Source organism: Lynx canadensis, chromosome X (assembly GCF_007474595.2).
Source record: "Lynx canadensis isolate LIC74 chromosome X, mLynCan4.pri.v2, whole genome shotgun sequence".
NCBI classification, from domain to species: domain Eukaryota; kingdom Metazoa; phylum Chordata; class Mammalia; order Carnivora; family Felidae; genus Lynx; species Lynx canadensis.
Genome location: NC_044321.2, coordinates 60,544,025 through 60,566,474, shown reverse-complemented (window position 1 = coordinate 60,566,474; position 22,450 = coordinate 60,544,025).

The following is a 22,450-nucleotide window of genomic DNA, read 5'->3' as shown; positions in this document are numbered from 1 at the left end:
GAATCGGTTATCAAAAATCTCCCAACAAATAAGAGTCCAGGACCAGATGGCTTCCCAGGGGAGTTCTACCAGACGTTTAAAGCAGAGATAATACCTATCCTTCTCAAGCTATTCCAAGAAATAGAAAGGGAAGGAAAACTTCCAGACTCATTCTATGAAGCCAGCATTACTTTGATTCCTAAACCAGACAGAGACCCAGTAAAAAAAGAGAACTACAGGCCAATATCCCTGATGAATATGGATGCAACAAATCTCAATAAGATACTAGCAAATCGAATTCAACAGCATATAAAAAGAATTATTCACCATGATCAAGTGGGATTCATTCCTGGGATGCAGGGCTGGTTCAACATTCGCAAATCAATCAACGTGATACATCACATTAACAAAAAAAAAGAGAAGAACCATATGACCCTTTCAGTCGATGCAGAAAAGGCCTTTGACAGAATCCAGCACCCTTTCTTAATAAAAACCCTTGAGAAGGTCGGGATAGAAGGAACATACTTAAAGATCATAAAAGCCATTTATGAAAAGCCCACAGCTAACATCATCCTCAATGGGGAAAAACTGAGAGCTTTTTCCCTGAGATCAGGAACACGACAGGGATGCCCACTCTCACCGCTGTTGTTTAACATAGTGCTGGAAGTTCTAGCATCAGCAATCAGACAACAAAAGGAAATCAAAGGCATCAAAATTGGCAAAGATGAAGTCAAGCTTTCGCTTTTTGCAGATGACATGATATTATACATGGAAAATCCGATAGACTCCACCAAAAGTCTGCTAGAACTGATACATGAATTCAGCAAAGTTGCAGGATACAAAATCAATGTACAGAAATCAGTTGCATTCTTATACACTAACAATGAAGCAACAGAAAGACAAATAAAGAAACTGATCCCATTCACAATTGCACCAAGAAGCATAAAATACCTAAGAATAAATCTAACCAAAGATGTAAAGGATCTGTATGCTGAAAACTATAGAAAGCTTATGAAGGTAATTGAAGAAGACTTAAAGAAATGGAAAGACATTCCCTGCTCATGGATTGGAAAAATAAATATTGTCAAAATGTCAATACTACCCAAAGCTATCTACACATTCAATGCAATCCCAATCAAAATTGCACCAGCATTCTTCTCGAAATTAGAACAAGCAATCCTAAAATTCATATGGAACCACAAAAGGCCCCGAATAGCCAAAGGAATTTTGTAGAAGAAGACCAAAGCAGGAGGCATCACAATCCCAGACTTTAGCCTCTACTACAAAGCTGTCATCATCAAGACAGCATGGTATTGGCACAAAAACAGACACACAGACCAATGGAATAGAATAGAAACCCCAGAACTAGACCCACAAACGTATGGCCAACTCATCTTTGACAAAGCAGGAAAGAACATCCAATGGAAAAAAGACAGCCTCTTTAACAAATGGTGCTGGGAGAACTGGACAGCAACATGCAGAAGGTTGAAACTAGACCACTTTCTCACACCATTTACAAAAATAAACTCAAAATGGATAAAGGACCTAAATGTGAGACAGGAAACCATCAGAACCTTAGAGGAGAAAGCAGGAAAAGACCTCTCTGACCTCAGCCGTAGCAATCTCTTACTCGACACATCCCCAAAGGCAAGGGAATTAAAAGCAAAAGTGAATTCCTTGGACCTTATGAAGATAAAAAGCTTCTGCACAGCAAAGGAAACAACCAACAAAACTAAAAGGCAACCAACGGAATGGGAAAAGATATTTGCAAATGACATATCGGACAAAGGGCTAGTATCTAAAATCTATAAAGAGCTCACCAAACTCCACACCCGAAAAACAAATAACCCAGTGAAGAAATGGGCAGAAAACATGAATAGACACTTCTCTAAAGAAGACATCCAGATGGCCAACAGGCACATGAAAAGATGTTCAGCGTCGCTCCTTATCAGGGAAATACAAATCAAAACCACACTCAGGTATCACCTCACGCCAGTCAGAGTGGCCAAAATGAACAAATCAGGAGACTATAGATGCTGGAGAGGATGTGGAGAAACGGGAACCTTCTTGCACTGTTGGTGGGAATGCAAATTGGTGCAGCCGCTCTGGAAAGCAGTGTGGAGGTTCCTCAGAAAATTAAAAATAGACCTACCCTATGACCCAGCAATAGCACTGCTAGGAATTTATCCAAGGGATACAGGAGTACTGATGCATAGGGGCACTTGTACCCCAATGTTCATAGCAGCACTCTCAACAATAGCCAAATTATGGAAAGAGCCTAAATGTCCATCAACTGATGAATGGATAAAAAAACTGTGGTATATATACACAATGGAATACTACGTGGCAATGAGAAAGAGTGAAATATGGCCTTTTGTAGCAACGTGGATGGAACTGGAGAGTGTAATGCTAAGTGAAATAAGCCATACAGAGAAAGACAGATACCATATGGTTTCACTCTTATGTGGATCCTGAGAAACTTAACAGGAACCCATGGGGGAGGGGAAGGAAAAAAAAAAAGAGGTTAGAGTGGGAGAGAGCCAAAGCATAAGAGACTGTTAAAAACTGACAACAAACTGAGGGTTGATGGGGGGTGGGAGGGAGGGGAGGGTGGGTGATGGGTATTGAGGAGGGCACCTTTTGGGATGAGCACTGGGTGTTGTATGGAAACCAATTTGTCAATAAATTTCATATAAAAAAAATAAAAAAAAAATAAAAAGTCAAAAAAAAAAAAAAGTTATGTCTGAATGGAGTTCTCTGCACCTTTTGGATTTCAATGCCTTTTTCCTTCCCCAGCTTGGGGAAGTTCTCAGCTTTGATTTGTTCAAGTACACCTTCAGCCCCTTTTTCTCTCTTCTTTGTCTCGAATTCCTATGATACGGATATTGTTCCACTTGAATACATAACTTAGTTCTCTAATTCTCCCCTCATACTCCTGGATTTTTTATCTCTCTTTTTCTCAGCTTCCTCTTTTTCCATAGGTTTAACTTCTAATTCACCTATTTTCTCCTCTGTCTCTTCAATCCATGCTTTGGCCGCCTCCATTTTATTTTGCACCTCATGTATACCATTTTTTATTTCCTCATGACTATTTCTTCGTCCCTTGATCTCTGTAGCAATAGATTCTCTGCTGTCCTCTATGCTTTTTTCAATCCCAGCGATTAATTTTATGACTATTATTCTAAATCTTGTTCCGTTATATTGCTTAAATCGTTTTTGATGAATTCGTTAGCTGTCGCTACTTCCTGGAGTGTATTTTGAGGAGATTTCTTCCTATTTGTCATTTTTGGTTATCCCTGAAGTAGCTCCAAACTTCAGGGCACTTCCCCTGTGCTGTCTGGAGTAACTTCTGTTGGTGGGCGGGGCCACAGTCAGACCAGATATCTGCCGCCAGCCCACCTCCAGGCTGCAGTCAGACTTGTGTGTATCTTTTCTTCCACTTTCCCAAGGGATAGACTGACTGTGGAGCTGTGTGGCCCCTGTTTGGGCTGATTGAACACTGCCAGGTTTGTCGTGCTGCTTTGATGGGATCTAGCCAAGGGCGTATTAGCCTTGGTGATCCAAGGAGCATAGGGGAGGGAAGGGCAGGTTTAGCTCGCTTTGTCATTGGTAGTCTCCTGCGTGAGGGGCCCTGCAGCACCGGGAGGGAGGCAGGTCTGTCAGAGGGATGGAACCACAGAAGCACAGCATTGGGAGTTTGCACGGTGCAAGCAAGTTTGGTGATGGGAACTAGTTCCCTTTGGAATTTTGGCTGTGGGATAGGAGAGGGAAATTGTGCTTGCCAATGCCTTTGTTCCTCCTCTGAGGTCTGTACTTCTGGGGCTGAACAACTCTCCCTCCCAGTGTCCTCTCACCCTCCCCACTCTCCAAGCAGAGCTGTTGAGTTTTAACATTCCAGATGTTAAGTCCCACTGGCTGTCAGAACTCATGGTGTCTGGCTCCTCTGCTTTTGCAAGCCAGACTTCAGAGCTTTGGCTGGTTGGCTATCCCTCCACTGCCATGGCTCCCTTCTGCCAGTCTGTGTAGCAAACACCACCTCCTCGCCCTTCCTTCCCTTTTCTGTGGGCCTCTTGTCTATGCTTGGCTCCAGAGAGTCCATTCTGCTAGTCCTCTGGCTGTTTTCTGGGTTATTTAGGCAGATGAGGGTGGAATCTAAGTGATCATCAGGACGAGGTGAGCCCAGCGTCCTCCTATGCCGCCATCTCCTCACAGTCTCTTCAAGATTTTAAAGTGTATAACAAGAGATGAAGAAAAGCATTATATCATAATTACTGGGCACATCTATATAGAAGAGCTAACAATTTAAATGTTTATGCACTGATTTCAGGAGCACCCAATTTATACAACAATCACAAACATAAGCAATCTTATTGGTAAGAATGTGGTAATTGCAGGCGACTTTCAGACTCCACTTACAACAATGGACAAATCATCTAGACAGAAAATCAACAAAGAAACAATGGCCCTGAATGATACACTGGAGCAGATGGACTTGACAGATAATTTAGCACTTTTCATCCTAAAGCAGCAGAATACACATTCTTCTCATGTTCACATAGAACATTCTCCAAGATAGAGCACGTATTGGGTCACAAAACAGACCTTCATAAGTATAAAAGAATTGAGATCATACCATGCACAGTTTTAGATCACAATGCTATGAATCTTGAATTTAACCACAAGAAAAAGTGTACAAAACCTCCAAATGCATGGAGGTTAAAGAATATCCTACTAAAGAATGAATGGGTCAATCAGACAATTCAGGAAGAAAATTTTAAAGTATACGGAAACAAATGAAAATGAAAACAGAACAGTCCACAACCTTTGGGATTTAGCAAAGTCAGTCCTGAGAGGAAAACACATTGGAATCCAAGCCATCTCAAGTATCAAGAAAAATCCCACATACAATATATAACAGGATACCTAAAGGAACTAGAAGAAGAACAGCAAAGAAAACCCAAGGCCAGCAGAAGAAGAGAAATAATAAATATCTGAGCAGAAATAAACAATATAGAATCCAAAAAAACAGCAGAACAGATCAATGAAATTAAGAGGTTTTTTTTGAAAAAAATAAATAAAATTGATAACACCCTAGCAAGATTTCTCAAAAAGAAAAGTGAGACAGCCTAAATAGATAAAATCATGAATGAAAATGGATTTATCACAACCAATACCTCAGAAATACAAACAATTATCAGAGAATACTATGAAAAATTATATGACAACAAACTGTACATCCTGGAAGAAATGATCAAATTCCTACACAACCACATACTACCAAAACTCAAACGGGAAGAAATAGAAAATTTGAACAGACCCATAACTAGTGAATACGTTGAATCAGTTATCAAATATCTCCCAACAAATAAGAGTCCAGGACCAGATGGCTTCCCTGGAGAATTCTACCAGATATTTAATGCATAAATAATACCTATCCTTCTCAAACTGTTCCAAAATAGAAATGGAACACAAACTTCCAGACTCATTCTATGAAGCCAGCATTACCTTGATTCCCAAAGTAGACAGAAACCTCACAAAAACGAACTACAGGCCAATATCCCTGAGGAACATGGAGGCAAAAGTTTTCAACAAGATGGTAGCAAATCAAATTCAGTAGCATATAAAAAGAATTATTCACTATGATCAATTGGGATTCATTCTGGGCTGGAGGGCTGGTTCAATATTCACAAATCAATGTGATACATCACATTAATAAAAGAAAAGATCGGGGTGTCTGGGTGGCTCAGTCAGTTGGGTGGCCAACTTCGGCTTAGGTCATGATCTCATGGCTCATGAGTTTGAGCTCGGAGCTGGAGTCTGTTTCAGATTCTGTGTCTCCGTCTCTTTCTACCCCTCCCCTGCTCGCATTCTGTCTCTCTCTGTCTCAAAGGTAAATAAACATTAAAAAAACTTTAAAAATAAAGGAAAGGATAAGAAGTATATGATTAAGTTAATAGATGCATAAAATGCATTTGAAAAAATGAAACATCCTTTCTTAATAAAAATCTTCAAGAAAGTCAGGATAGAAAGAATATATTTAAAGATAATAAAAGACATATATGAAAAGCCCACAGTTAATGTCATCTTCAATGGGAAAAAAACTGGGAATTTTCCCCCCTGAGATCAGGAACATGACAGGGATGTCCACTCTCACCTCTGTTGCTCAACATATTGTTGGAAATCCTAGCCTCAGCAATCAGACAACAAAATGAAATAAAAGGCATCAAAATTGGCAAATAAGAAGTCAAACTTTCACTTTTAGCAGACGACATGTTACTCGGCATGGAAAACATAAAAGACTCCACCAAAAGACTCCTAGAACTGACACATGAATTCAGCAAAGTCACAGGGTACAAAATCAATGTACAGAAATCGGTTACATTTTTGTACACCAGTAATGAAGCAACAGAAATAGAAATATAGAAACTGATCGCATTCACAATTGCAACAAGAGGCATAAAATACCTAGGAATAAACCTCACCAAAGATGTAAAAGATCTGTATGATGAAAACGATAGTAAGCTTATAAAGGATATTGAAGAAGACACAAAGGAAAGGGAAAACATTTCATGCTCATGGATTGGAAGAATAAATATTCTTAAAATGTCAATACTACCCAAAGCAATCTACACATTCAATGCAATCCCAACCAAAATTGCACCAGCATTCTTCTCAAAGCTATAAAAAACAATCCTAAAATTTGTAAGGAGGCACAAAAGACCCTGAATAGCCAAAGTAATATTGAAAAGAAAACCAAAGTGGGAGGCATCACAATTCCAGTCTTTAGCTTCTATTACAAAGCTGTAATCATCAAGACAGCATGATATTGGCACTAAAACTGACACATAGACCAATGGAATAGAATAGAGACTCCAGAACTGGACCCCCAAAAGTATGGCCAACTAATCTTTGACAAAACAAGAAAGAGCATCCTAATGAAAAAAAGACAGTCTCTTTAACAAGTGGTTCTGGGAGAACTGGACACCAACATACAAAAGAATGAAACTAGACCACTTTCTTACACCACACACAAAAATAAACTTGAAATGGATGAAAGACCTAAATTTGAGACAGGATACATCAAAACTCTAGAGGAGAAAGCAGGCAACAATCTCTTTGACCTTAGTCACAGCAATTTCTTATTCAACACATCCCCAAAGGCATGGGAATTAAAAGCAAAACTGAACTATTGGGACCTCACCAAGATAAAAAGTTTCTGCACTACAAAGGAAACAATCAATAAAACTAAAAGGCAACCAATGGAATGGGAAAAGATATTTGCAAATGACACATGGGATAAAGGGTTAGTATCCAAAGCCTGTAAAGAACTTACCGAACTCAACACCCAAAAAAGAAATAACCCAGTGAAGAAATAGGCAGAAGACATAAGTAGAAAGTTTTCCAAAGAAGACATCCAGATGGCTAACAGACACATGAAAAGATGTGCAACATCATTCATCATCAGGGAAATACAAATCAAAGCCACACTGAGATATCACCTCATGCTGGTCAGAGTGGCTAAAATGAACAGATGGGGAAACTACAGATGCTAGCTAGGATGTGGAGAAACAGGAACCCTCTTGCACTGTTGGTGGGAATGTAAACTTGTGCAGCTGCTCTGAAAAACAGTGTGGATATTCCTCAAAAAATTAAAAATATAACTACCCTACAGCCCAGCAATAGCACTACTAGGAATTATCCACGTGATACAAGTGCTGATGCATAAGGGAACATGTACCCCAATGTTTATAGCAGTGTTTCAACAACAGCCAAGTTATAGAAAGAGCCCAAATGTCCTTCTACTGAAGAATTGATAAAGAAGATGTGGTTTCTAGGAGGACCCAAGATGGCATAACAGCATGGAAGTTTTTTCTTGTGTGTGTGTCTTGGGTCCATGAAATACAGTCAGATCAACACTAAACCATCTTGCAAACCTAGAAATCTGAATTGAGGATTAACACAAGAATCTGCACAACCTGAACCACAGAACTCATCAGGTACATGGCACGGAGAGGTGACCTGGGGGAGAGAGAAACTGTGGAGGGCAAGGAAGTGTTTTTGCTTGCAGAGAGTGGATGGAGACAGTGGGGGAAGAGTATGGGAAGAGCACCCCCTGCCCAAATGCACCTGGAGAGAAAGTGGAAAAGTGGAAACAGCCATAGGGACTGAAAAGAGACAAAGGATAAAGGAGAGTGTTTAAATTACATTTATACTCTATAAATGGGGAGTGCAGAGTCTGAAACTCCATAGCTAGACTGTGGTGGGAATGTCTAATACCCAGGAGCTGAGTGAAGTTCGGTAGTTCCTTGGGCCACATGGGGGGATATTGTTCCCCTGCTGGGAGGACATTTGGTAGAGGCTGTGTGGCTACCCCACAGGCAAAGGCCCCAGTGGACCTCAGAGAACAACATTTGCTGGTGCTGGAACAAGGTCATTAAGGGTGAAGCCTTTTGTCAGATGTGTTTTGTAATTTTCCATAATTCCTGAAATGCTGCTGCTACACGATTGCATGAACTTTTTCTGGGGTGAGCATTGGCAGCAGTACAACCTGCGAATGTTCATGGGTGTGGCAAGCACCCAACCATAGCTTGGTGAGACCCTCCCGCAAAGGGTCAGAATGGGTTAAAACTGCAGTCACTCAGAGTGTGAGGGGTCGGGAAACACAGTCGCATCTGAGATAAAACTCAAGGGAGGTGCCACATGGCAACCTGATGGCTTGGTCACAGAGAGTGTAAAAGCAGGGAATGGATGGAAGTCGGAGACAAAGGACATGTGAGTGATTGCTGATTGGGGAGAACAGTGATCTGACAGAGAGACTGGGTAGCTGTGTGAAGCCATGTTTACCCCTCCCAAGCATGCACATACACATGTACAAGCACCACAACAATCCACCCCAGTAAGCTAAGCAGCACGATCTAGTGGAAAATGCAGCCGTTACACTAAGCCCACCCAACTGGGCCAACCTTGCTCTTCAGGAACACCACAATCTCTCCTTTTGCTTAGTTTACGGACTACAATGTGCTTCAGAGTTTGACTTTTAGGGGAAAACGGTGTAATTTCAATCTCATTTCAGTATGTTCACTGGTCCATATATTCAATTTTGCTTTTTGTTCTTTTTCATTTCTTTTCTTTTTATTGAATACAGAAAGAGAAAATATTTATTTTTATTTTCAATTATTATTCAAAATATTTTTCTTCATTTTTTTCTACTATATTTTTTTACCTTTTTGTAAATTTTGCAAATTATATTTTACTTCCATTATTTCATTTTATTCTATTTCATTGTATCCATTTTTTCAAATTTTCTAACGTTTTCCTCCTCCCCCCTCTTTCCTCTATCTATCAAGCTCCTTTCAACAACCAGACCAAAACACACCTAGGATCTAGCATCATGTATTTCATTTCTCTCTCTGTGTGTGTTGTTTTTAATTTCAATTTTTTAACTTATTAATTCCTTTTCTTACTTCAAAATGACAAAACGAAGGAATTCACCCTAAAAGAAAGAGCAGGAAGAAATGATAGTCAGAGACGTAATCAACACAGATACAAACAAGATGTCTGAACCACAATTTTGAATCATGATAATAAGAATACTAGCTGGAGTCGAAAATAGATAAGAATCCCTTTCTGTAGAGATAAAGAATTAAAAGCTAGTCAGAATGAAATAAATACTATAACTGAGCTGCAATTTCGAATGGATGCCATGGCAGCAAGGATGAATGAAGCAGAGCAGCGAATCAGTGATGTAGAGGACAAACTTATGGAGAATAATGAAGCAGAAAAAAGGAGGGAGACAAAGACAAAAGACCTCGATTTAAGAATTAGAGAAATCAGTGACTCATTAAAAAGGAACAACATCAGAATCATAGGGGTCCCAGAAGAAGAGTAAAAGGGGTCGAAGGGTTATGTGAGCAAATCATAGCAGAAAACTTTCCTAACCTGGGGAAAGACACAGACATCAAAATCCAGGAAGCACAGAGGACCCCCATTAGATTCAACAAAAACTGACCATCAACAAGGCATATCATAGTCAAATTCACAAAATATTCAGGCAAGGAGAGAATCATGAAAGCAGCAAGGGAAAAAAAGTCCCTAACTTACAAGGGAAGACAGAACAGGTTTGCAGCAGACCTATCCACAGAAACTTGGCAGGCCAGAAAGGAATGGCAGGATATATTCAATGTGCTGAATTGGAAAAATATGCAGCCAAGAATTCTTTATCCAGCAAGGCTGCCACTCAAAATAGAGGAGAGATTAAAAGCTTCCCAGACAAACAAAAATTAAAGGAGTCTGTGACCGCTAAACCAGCCTTGCGATAAATTATAAGGGGGAATCTCTGAGGGGAGGAAAGGTGAAAAAAAGGACCAAAGGCAACAAAGACTAGAAAGGACCAAAGAACACCGCCAGAAACTCCAACTCTATAAGAAACATAATGGCAATAAGTTCATATTTTTCAGTATTCACTCTAAACGTCAATGGACTCAATGCTCCAATCAAATGATGCAGGGTAACAGAATGGATAAGAAAACAAGATCCATCTATATACTGTTTACAAGAGACCCATTTTAGACCTAAAGACCCACTTTCCGATTGAAAGTAAGGGGATGGAGAACCATCTATCATAGTAATGGTCAACAAAAGAAATCCAGAGTAGCCATACTTATATCAGACAATATAGAATTTAAAATAAGACTATAACAAGAGATGAAAAAGGGCATTGTATCATAATTAAGGAGTCTATCCACCAAGATTATCTAATAATTGTAAACATTTGTACTCCAAATGTGAGAGCACCCAAATATATAAATCAATTAATCACAAACATAAAGAAACTCATTGATAATAATACCATAATGGTAGGGGACTTCAACACCCACTTAGAACAATGGACAGAACATCTAAACAGAATATCAACAAAGAAACAATGGCTTTGAATGACACACTAGACCAGATGGATTTAACATTTATATTCAGAACATTTCATCCTAAAGTAGTGGAATGTACATTTTTCTCCAGTGCACATGGAATGTTCTCCAGAATAGACTACATACTGGGACACAAACCAGCCCTCAACAAGTACAAAAAGATCAGGGTCATACGATGCGTATTTTCAGACCACAATGCTATGAAACACAAAATCAACCACAAGAACAAATTTGAAAAGGTAACAATTACTTTGGGACTAAAGAACATCCTACTAAAGAATGAATGGGCTAACCAAGAAGTTAAAGAGGAAGTTAAAAATACATGGAAAGAGGGGCGCCTGGGTGGCGCAGTCGGTTGGGCGTCCGACTTCAGCCAGGTCACGATCTCGCGGTCTGTGAGTTCGAGCCCCGCGTCGGGCTCTGGGCTGATGGCTCAGAGCCTGGAGCCTGCTTCCGATTCTGTGTCTCCCTCTCTCTCTGCCCCTCCCCCGTTCATGCTCTGTCTCTCTCTGTCCCAAAAATAAATAAACGTTGAAAAAAAAAATTAAAAAAAAATACATGGAAAGAAATGAAAATTACAACACCACAACCCAAAACCTCTGGGACTCAGCAAAGGCTGTCTGTCATAAGAGGAAAGTATATAGCAACCCAGGCCTTCTTAAAGTTGGAAGAAAGTTCTCATATACAGAACCTAACCTTACACCTTAAAGAGCTGGAAAAATAACAGCAAATAAAACCCAAAACTAGCAGAAAACAGGAAATAATAAAGATTAGAGCAGAAATCAATGCTATCAAAGCCAAAAAAAGAAACAAACAGAAAACAACAGTAGAACAGATCAATGAAACCAGAAGCTGGTTCTTAGAAATAATTAACAAAATTGATAAATCAGTAGCCAGTTTGATCAAGAAGAAAAAGGAAAGGACCCAAATATACAAAATCAAGAATGAAAGAGGAGAGATCACAACCAACACAGCAGAAATAAAAACAATAATAAGAAAATATTATGAGCAATTATAAACCAATAAAATGGGCAATCTGGAAGAAATGGACAAATTCCTAGAAACGTATAAACTACCAAATCTGAAACAGAAAGAAATAGAAAATTTGAGCAGACCCATGACCAGTAAAGAAATCGAATTAGCAATCAAAAATCTCCCCAAAAATGAGTCCAGGGCTAGATGGATTTCCAGGGGAATTCTACCAGACATTTAAGGAAGAGTTAACACCTAATCTCTTGAAGCTGTTCCAGAAAATAGAAATGGAAGGAAAACTTCCAAACTCTTTCTATGAAGCCAGAATTACCTTGATTCCAAAACCAGACAAAGACCCCCCTAAAAAGGAGAACTATAGACCAATTTCCCTGGTGAACATGGATGCAAAAATCCTCAACAAGGTATTAGCCAACCAGATCCTACAATACATAAAAAAAATTATTCACCACGACCAAATGGAATTTATTCCTGGGATGCAGGGCTGGTTCAATATCCACAAAACAATCCATGTGTTTCATGACATCAATAAAAGAAAGGATAAGAGCCACATGATCCTCTTAATAGATGCCGAGAAAGCATTTGACAAAATACAGTATCCATTCTTGATAAAAGCCCTCAAGAAAGTAGGGATAGACGGAGTATATCTTGAGATCATAAAAGCCATATATGAACAACCCAATGCTAATATCAACCTCAATGGGGAAAAACTGAGAGCTTTCCCCCTAAGGTCAGAAATGAGACAGGGATGCCCACTCTCACCACTGTTATTCAACATAGTATTGGAAGTCTTAGCCTCAGCAATCAGACAACACAAAGAAATAAAAGGAATCCAAATCAGCCCAGAGGAGGTCAAACTTTCACTCTTCGCAGATGACATGATACTTTATATGGAAAACCCAAAAGATTTCACCAAAAATCTGCTAGAATTGATTCCTGAATTCAGCAGTGTTGCAGGATATAAAATCAATGCATTGAAATAGGTTGCATTCCTATACACCAACAATGAAGTGACAGAAAGAGAAATCAAGGAATAGATCCTATTTACAGTTGCACAAGAAACCGTAAAATACCCAGGAATAAATCTAACCAAAGAGGTGAAAAATCTATACACTGAAAACTATAGAAAGCTTATGAACGAAATTGAAGAAGACACAAAAACAAATGGAAAAAGGTTCCATGCTGCTGGATAGGAAGAACAAATATTATTAATATAACACTGTATGTTAATTATACTTCAATAAAAGAAAGCAAAGCAAAACAAAAAATTCAATTCTCAAAAATACAATGACTGAGTCACTTCATAACTGCATGTTTCATTTTAAAAGAAATTATCTTTCTGTTTGTTTTTTAATTGTCAATTTAATTTCCAGAGTAGCTTATTTTATATTCATTCTAGCAATGTATGAAAATCTAGTGTTTCTTCTTTCTCACAAGCAGTTGGTGTTTTCACTTTTTAATTTTATCTTTCTGATAGGTGTGCAGTGATATCTCATTGTGGTTTTAATTTGCATGTATCTAATGGGTAATCATGTTTCATATCTTTTCATGTGCTTATTTACCATCTGTATATCTTCCTCAGTGAACTGTATGTTCTTATATCTTGCCCATTTTCTAATTTCACTGATATTTTTCTTCTATTGCTGAGAACTGAGGGTAATTTATATATTATATATACAAATGTTTTTGAAAACGTGGTTTGCAAATATTTTCTCTCATTCTGTAGCTTATCTTTTCATCCTCTAAAGAGGGTGTTTGGCAGAGTGAGATTTTTAATATTGTTGAAGTCCAATTTATTAATGTTTCATCTTATAAGTTATGCTTTTAGTGTCAAGTCCGAAAACTTTTCATGTACCTTAGGGCTCAAACATTTTCCATTTTTTTCCCTAAAAGTTTTATCTTTTTATGTTTTACATTTAAAATCATGATACATTTTTGGGCACCTGGGTGGCTCAGTCCATTAAGGGTCCAATTTTAGCTCAGGTCATGATCTCATGGTCTGTGAGTTCGAGCCCCATGTTGGGCTCCATGCTAACAGCTCAGAGCCTGGAGGCTGCTTCAGATTCTGTGTTTCCCTTTCTCTCTCTCTGCCCCTCCCCTGCTCATGTTCTGTCTGTGTCTCTCAAACATAATAAACGTTAAAAAATGTTTAAAAATAATAAAAATCATGATACATTTTGACTTAATTATTGTATACGGTGTGAAGGCTAGGTCAAAGTTCATTTTATTTTTACATATGGATATTAGTTGCTCCAGCACCTTTTGTTGAAAATTCTATCCTTTCGCCATTCATTTATCTTTGCCATTTTGTCAAAAGTTAATCAGGCACATTTGTGTGGATCTGTTTCTGGGTTCTATATTCTGTTTTGTTGATCTATGTGTTTAACTCTCCACCAATACCACACTATCTTGATTACTGTAGCTCTGTAGTAAGCCTTATCATCTGGAATGATTTCTCCTAATTCATTTTGCTTTTTCAAAATTGTTTTTAGCTATTCTAGTTTCTTTCCTTCCCATGACACATTTTAGAATAAGCTTGTGTATATCTACAAAACATCTTTCTAGGAAATTGATAAGAATTGCATCAAACATATAGATCAACTTGGAATTGACATCTTTACTAGGTTGAACCATCTTATCTGCGAATATGGCATCTCTGTTTACTTAGGTATTCTTTGATTTCTGTCATCAGCATTTTGTAATTTTCAGCATGTGGATTCTTTTCCTTTTTGTTGTACCTATCTATTCCATTTTCTTTGTAGTGATTATAAATGTGTTTTAAATTTTGTTTTCCACATGTTTATTGTTTGTAAATAAAAATGCTATTGATTTTTGTGTGTTCTTGTAACCTTCAACCTTGCCTATGTGATGAAACCTTCATCAAAACCCCTAAACAATGGAGTGCAGAAAGCTTCTGAGTCTGTGAACACATCCACGTGCTAGGAGGGTGGCATACCTCAACTCCACAGGATAGAAGCTCTTGCGTTTGGGACCCATCCAGACTTTACCCTATGTACCTCCTCATTCTGCTGTTCATTTGTAGTTTTATATAATATCCTTTGTAATAAATCAGCAAATGTAAGTAGAACATATTTCTGACTTTGTGAGTCATTCCAGAGAATTACCAAACCTGAGGAAAGAGTCGTGGGAACTCCTAACCTATCACCAATTGGTGAGAAGTTTGGGAGGCCTAAGACTTGTGACTGGCATCTGAAATTGGAGACAGTCTTGGAAGACTGAGCCCTTAACCCATGAAGTCTGCACTAATACAGAGTAGTTAGTCTCAGAATTTAACGGAATTGTTGAACACCCAGTTTGTGTCTGGAGAATCCAGAATTGGTTGTTGGTGTTATAAAACACCTCAGAATTAATATCAGCCAATCCATTTCATGGTTCCAAAATTATAGCTAGTTCTTTCTCAAAAAGTTTTCTATCATTTTATGCATTCGTTTTCTGTCAATATTGACATTTTTTCCTTTTATATCCTTGGACATAGTTAACATAACTCTGTGTGGGTGGGTGTGCGTGTGTGTTTGTGTGTGTGTTTTAGCTGTGCATCCAAAAATTCTAACATCAAGAGCTTTTGTGGATCTATTCTTTCATTTTTCTCTTTCTAATACATTTTTTATCTCTTCATATCTTTCTTGGAGTGTATGTTTGATAATTTCTTTGAAAAATCATTGATAAATGTCATTTCAAGTTGTGTTTGAATTTAAATACTTCCTCAGATGATTTTTGACATGTGTTTCCAGGAACTTTTGGCATTAGCATTCTGAAATTATATAAATCTGATGCCAGAGATTAAGATTTTGTGGACTTGGGGCACCTGGGTGGATCAGTCAGTTAGGCATCTAGCTTCGGCTCAGATCATGATCTCATAGTATATGGGTTTGAGCCCCACATTGGGCTCTGTGCTGACAGCTCAGAGCCTGAAGCCTGCTTTGGATTCTGTGTCTCCCTCTCTCTCTTCCCCTACCCTGCTCATGCTCTGTCTTTCCAAAGTAAATAAACGTTAAAATAAATGAATGAATGAATAAATAAACAAATAAATAAATAAATAAAATGATTTTATGGACTACTGAGATTCTCCAATGCTGATCCACAATATTTGAATGCAAAATGTTATTTCCTGTTCACTGTTACACCTAGAGTGTAGCCTTTGTTATTGTCCCTCACCAACATCATTACCTTTGGCAGGCTCTGGATTCTTATTTTGTCATCCAAGCCTCATGAGAGTGTAAACAACACTGTTCAGCACTCATCTTTTTACTCCCAATTTGTTAAACATCTAATATCTAATACCAGGTTCATAGCTCTCTGTTTAGGTATCCTCTAGGATCTGGCTTGGTAAATTTTCACTACCTAGCTAGCTATTTGAGCCACCTAGAGTCATTGTGGGTACCAATTTTCTATATTGTCTCAGTGGAAAGGATATTCTAAATTACCTAATCCAACATTGCTGGAGGAAAATGTTCAATTCATTATTTTTATTTTTTTAATTTGTTTGATTACCCACCTTCAAAAGCTGAAGATTAAATTAAACAAACTCCTGGGTTAGTAGCACATTATTGCCTTTGATCTTCACAAGGTCTGTCCTTTATTTTATTCATTCAGTTATTCCTTTTACTCATTATCTTTCTCCTCCAACTGACGTGAAACAGTCTCAAAAGTTTCCTGTCTTCTTCTGGAATTCTTCTTCGGAAAAGTGTCTATTCATGCCTTCTGCCCAATTCTTCACTGGATTGTTTCTTTTTTGGGTGTTGAGTTTTATAAGTTCTTTACACATTTTGGATATTAACCCTTTATCCAATATGTCACCTGAAAATATCTTCTCCCATTCTGTAGGTTGCTTCCTTCACTGTGCAGAAGCTTTTTATCTTGATGAAGTCCAATAGTTCATTTTTGCTTTTGTTTCCCTTGTCTCCAGAGACATCTAAAGCAAGAAGTTGCTGCAGCCAAGGTCAAAGAGGTTGTTGTTTGTTTTCTCCTGCAGGATTTTTTAAGTTTCCTATCTCACATTTAGGTCTTTCATCCATTTTGAATTTATTTTCGTGTATGGTGTAAGAAAGTGCCTCAGGTTCATTTTTCTGCATGTCGCTGTCAACTTTTCCCATCACTATGTGCTGAAGAGACTCGTTTTTTCCATTGTATACCCTTTTCTGTTTTGTTGAAGATTACTTGGCCATATATTTGTGGGTCCATTTCTGGGTTCTCCCTTCTGTTCCATTGATCCACATGTCTTTTTTTGTGCCAATACCATACTGTCTTGATGATTACAGTTTTATAATACAACTTGAAGTCTGGACTTGTGATGCCTCCAGCTTTCGTTTTCTTTTTCAACTTTACATTGGCTACTTGGGATCTTTTCTGGTTCCATACAAATTTTAGGATTGTTGGTTCTACCTCTGTGAAGAATGCTGGTGTTATTTTGATAGGGATTGCATTGAATGTGTAGATTACTTTGGGAAGTATCAACATTTTAACAATATTTGTTCTTCCAATCCATGAGCATGGAATGTTTTTCCATTTCTTTGTGTCTTCTTCAATTTTTTTCATAAGATTTTTATAGTTTTCAGCTTACAGGTCTTTTACCTCTTTGGTTACATTTAGGTATCTCATGGTTTTTGGTGCACTTGTAAGTGGGATCAATTCCTTGATATCTCTTTCTGCTGCTTCATTATTGGCGTATAGAAATGCAACTGATTTCTGTACATTGATTTTATATCCTGTGACTTTGTTGTTGTCTGATAAGGCTAGGACTTCCGACACTATGTTGAACAACATTGGTGAGAGTGGACATCCCTGTCATGTTCCTGACCTTAGGGGGAAAGCTCGCAGTTTTTTCCCATTGAGGATATTAGCTGTTAGACTTTTATAAATGGCCTTTATGACCTTGAGACATGTTCCTTCTATCCCTACTTTCTTGAGGGCTTTTTATCAAGAAAGATGCTGTATTTTGTCAAATGCTTTTCCTGCATATTTTGAGAGGATTGTGTGGTTCTTATCCTTTCTTTTATTAAAGTGGTGCATCACATTGATTGACATGTGGATATTGAACCACTCCTGTAGCCCAGGAATAAATCCCCCTTAATCGTGGTGAAAGACTCCTTTAATGTATTGTTGGATTCAGTTTGCTAGTATCTTGTTGAGAATTTTTGCATCCATGTTTATCAGGGAAATTGGTCTGTAGTTGTCCTTTTTGTGGGGCTTTGTCTGGTTTTGGAATCAAGGTAATGCAGGCCTCATAGAATGAATTTGGAAGTTATTGTTCCATTTTTATTTTTTGTAAAATCTTCAAAAGAATAGGTATTAACTCTTCTTTAAATGTTTGGTAGAATTCCCCTTGAAAGTTATCCAGCCCTGGACCCTTGCTTTTTGGGAGATTTTGAGTACTGATTCAATTTCTTTACTGGTTATTGGTTTGTTCAAATTTTCTATTTCTTCCTGTTTCAGTTTTGGTAGTTTGTATTTTTCTAGGAATTTGTCTATTTCTTCCAGATTACCCAATTTGTTGGCATATTATTGCTCATAATATTCTCTTATTATTATTTGGGTGGTGTTGGTTGTGATCTCATTCATTCATGATTTTATTTATTTAGGCTCTTTCCTTTTTCTTTTTGATCACTCTTACTAGGGTTTTGTCATTTTTGTTAATTCTTTCAAAGAACTAGCTCCTTTGTTCTACTTTTTTTAAATTTTGCTATCACTGATTTCTGCTCTAATCTTTTTTCCTTTCTTCTGCTGGCTTTGGGCTTTATTTGCTGTTCTTTCACTAAGCTCCTTACATGTAAGGTTAGGTTGTATATTTGAGACATTTCTTCCTTATTTAGAAAGGCTTGAATTGCTAAATACTTCCTTCTTACGACCGTCTTTCCTGCATCTCAGAGGTTTTTCACTGATATATATATATTTAGTTAGCGCATGGTGCAACAATGATTTCCAGAGTAGATTTCTTAGTGCTCCTTACCCATTTAGCCCATCCCCCCCCCACAACCCCTCCCATAACCTTCAGTTTGTTCTACATATTTATGAGTCTCTTTTGTTTTGTCCCCCTCCTATTTTTTATATTATTTTTGCTTCCCTTCCCTTATGTTCATCTGTTTTGTATCTTATGTTCCTGGTATGAGTGAATCCATATGATATTTGTCTTTCTCTGACTAATTTTGCTTAGCATAATACACTTCAGTTCCATCCACGTAGTTGCAAATGGCAAGATGTCATTCTTTTTGATTGCCAAGTAATACTTCATTGTATATATATACCATATTTTCTTTATCCATTCATCCATTGATGGACATTTGGGCTCTTTCCATATTTTGGCTATTGTTGATAGTGCTGCTCTAAACATGGAGGTGCATGTGTCTCTTCGAAACAGCACACTTGTATCCCGTGGATAAATGCCTAGTATGCAATTGCTGGGTTGTAGGGTAGTTCTATTTTTAGTGTTTTGAGGAACCTCCATACTGTTTTCCAGAGTGGCTGCACCAGTTTCCATTCCCACAAACAATGCAAAAGAGATCCTCTTTCTCCGCATCCTTGCCAACATCTGTTGTTGCCTGAGTTGTTAATGTTAGCCATTCTGACAGGTGTAAGGTGGTATCTCATTGTGGTTTTGATTTGTATTTCCCTGATGATGAGTGATGTTGAGGATTTTTTCATGTGTCAGTTGGCCATCTGGATGTCTTCTTTGGAGAAGTGTCTATTCATGTCTTTTGCCCATTTCTTCACTGGATTGTTTGATTTTTGGGTGTTGAGTTTGATTAGTTCTTTATAGATTTTGGATACTAACCCTTTATCTGAAATGTCATTTGCAAATATCTTCTCCCACTCTGTCAGTTGCCTTTTAGTTTTGCTGATTGTTTCCTTCACTGTGCAAAAGCTTTTTATTTTGATGAGGTCCCAGTAGTTCATTTTTGCTTTTGTTTCCCTTGCCTTCAGACACATGTTAAGTAAGAAGTTGCTGTGGCCAAGATCAAAGAGGTTTTGCTTTCTCCTCGAGGATTTTGATGGCTGTCTGTCTGACATTGAGGGCTTTCATCCATTTTGAGTATATTTTTGTGTATGGTTTAAGAAAGTGGTCCAGGTTCATTCTTCTGCATGTCACTGTCCAGTTTTCCCAGTACCACTTGCTGAAAAGACTGTCTTTATTCCATTGGATATTCTTTCCTGCTTTGTCAAAGATTAGTTGGCCATACATTTGTGGGTCCATTTTTGGGTTCTCTATTCTGTTACATTGATATGAGTGTCTGTTTTTGTGCCAGTACCATACTATCTTGATGATTACAGCTTTGTAGTATAGCTTGAAGTCTGGGATTGTGATGCCTCCTGTTTTGGTTTTCCTTTTCAAGATTGCTTTGGTTATTTGGAGTCTTTTCTTGTTCCATACAAATTTTAGGATTATTTGTTCTAGCTCTGTGAAGAATGCTGGTGTTTTTTTGATAGGGATTGCGTTAAACGTTTAGATTGCTTTGGGTAATATCAACATTTTCACTATATTTGTTCTTCCTATCCAGGAGCATGGAATCTTTTTCCATTTTTTTTGTGTCTTCTTCAATTTTGTTCATAAGCTTTCTATAGTTTTCAGTGTATAGATTTTTCTATACCCTCAAGGTATGCTCCTTCTTTCCCTACTTTCTTGAGGGTTTTTATCAAGAAAGGATGCTGTATTTTGTCAAATTCTTTTTCTGCATCTATTGAGAGGATCATACTGTTCTTGTCCTTTCTTTTATTGATTTGATGAATCACATTAATTGTTCTGCAGAAATTGAACCAACCCTGCATCCTAGGTATAAATCCCACTTGTTCGTGGTGAATAATTTTTTTAATGTATTGTTGGAGCCAGTTGGCTAATACCTTGTTGAGGATTTTTGCATCCATGTTCATCAGGGAAATTGGTCTATAGTTCTCCTTTTTAGTAGGGTCTTTGTCTGGTTTTGGAATCAAGGTAATGCTGGCTTCATAGAAAGAGTTCGGAAGTTTTCCTTCCGTTTCTTTTTCTTTTTTGGAAGAGCTTCAAGAGAGTAGGTGTGAACTCTTCCTTAAATGTTTGGTAGAATTCCCCTGGAGAGCCATCTGGCCCTGGACTCTTGTTTTTTGGCAGATTTTTGACTGCTAATTTGATTTCCTTACTGGTTATGGGTCTGTTCAAATGTTCTATTTCTTCCTGTTTCAGATTTGGTAGTGTATATGTTTCTAGGAATTTGTCCATTTCTTCCAGATTGCCCATTTTATTGGCATATAATTGCTCATAATTTTCTCTTATTATTGTTTTTATTTCTGCTGTGTTGGTTGTGATCTCTCCTCTTTCATTCTTGATTTTACTTATTTGGGTCCTTTCCTTTTTCTTCGTGATCAAACTGGCTAGTGGTTTATCAATTTTGTTAATTCTTTCAAAGAACCAGCTTCTGGTTTCATTGATCTGTTCTACTGCTTTTTTGGTTTTGATAGGCTTAATTTCTGCTGTAATCTTAATTATTTCCTGTCTTCTGCTGGTTTTGGGTTTTATTTCCTGTTCTTTTTCCAGCTCCTTAAGGCATAAGGTTAGGTTGTGTATCTGAGATCTTTCTTCCTTCTTTAGGAAGGACTGGATTGCTGTATACTTTCCTCTTATGACCATCTTTGCTGCATCCCAGAGGTTTTGGATTGTGGTGCTATTATTTTCATTGACTTCCATATACTTCTAATTTCCTCTTTAGCTGTTTGGTTAGCCCATTCATTCTTTAGTAGGATGTTCTTCAGTCTCTAAGTATTTGTTACATTCCCCAATTTTTTCCTGTGGTTGATTTCGAGATTCATAGCATTGTGGTCTGAAAATATGCATGGTATAATCTCAATCTTTTTGTACTTACTTAGGGCTGATTTGTGTCCCAGTATATGGTATAGTCTGGAGAACGTTCCATGTGCACTGGAGAAGAATGTATATTCTGATGTTTTAGGATGAAATGTTCTGAACATATCTGTTAAGTCCATCTGGTCCAATGTTTCATTCAAAGCCATTGTTTCCTTGTTGATTTTTTGATTAGATGATCTGTCCATTGCTGTGAGTGGGGTGTTGAAGTCTCCTACTATTATGGTATTTCTAACAATGAGTTTCTTTATGTTTGTGATTAATTGATTTATATATTTGGGTGTTCTCACTTTTGGCACATAAATGTTTAGAATTGTTAGGTCTTCTTGGTGGATAGACCCCTTGATTATGATATAATGCCCTTCTGCATCTCTTGATACAGTTTTTATTTTAAAGTCTAGATTGTCTAATATAAGTATGCCTACTCCAGCTTTTTTTTGTTGACCATTAGCATGATAGATCCTTCTCCATCCCCTTATTTTCAATGTTAAGGTGTCTTTATGTCTAAAGTGGGTCTCATAAAGAGCATATAGATGGATCTTGTTTTCTTATCCATTCTGTTTACCCTATGTATTTTGATTAGAGCTTTGAGTCCATTGACATTTAGAGTGAGTACTGAAAGATATCAATTTATTGCCATTATGATGCTTGTAGAGTTGGAGTTTCTGGTGGTGTTCTCTGGTCCTTTCTAATTTTTTTTTGCTTTGGA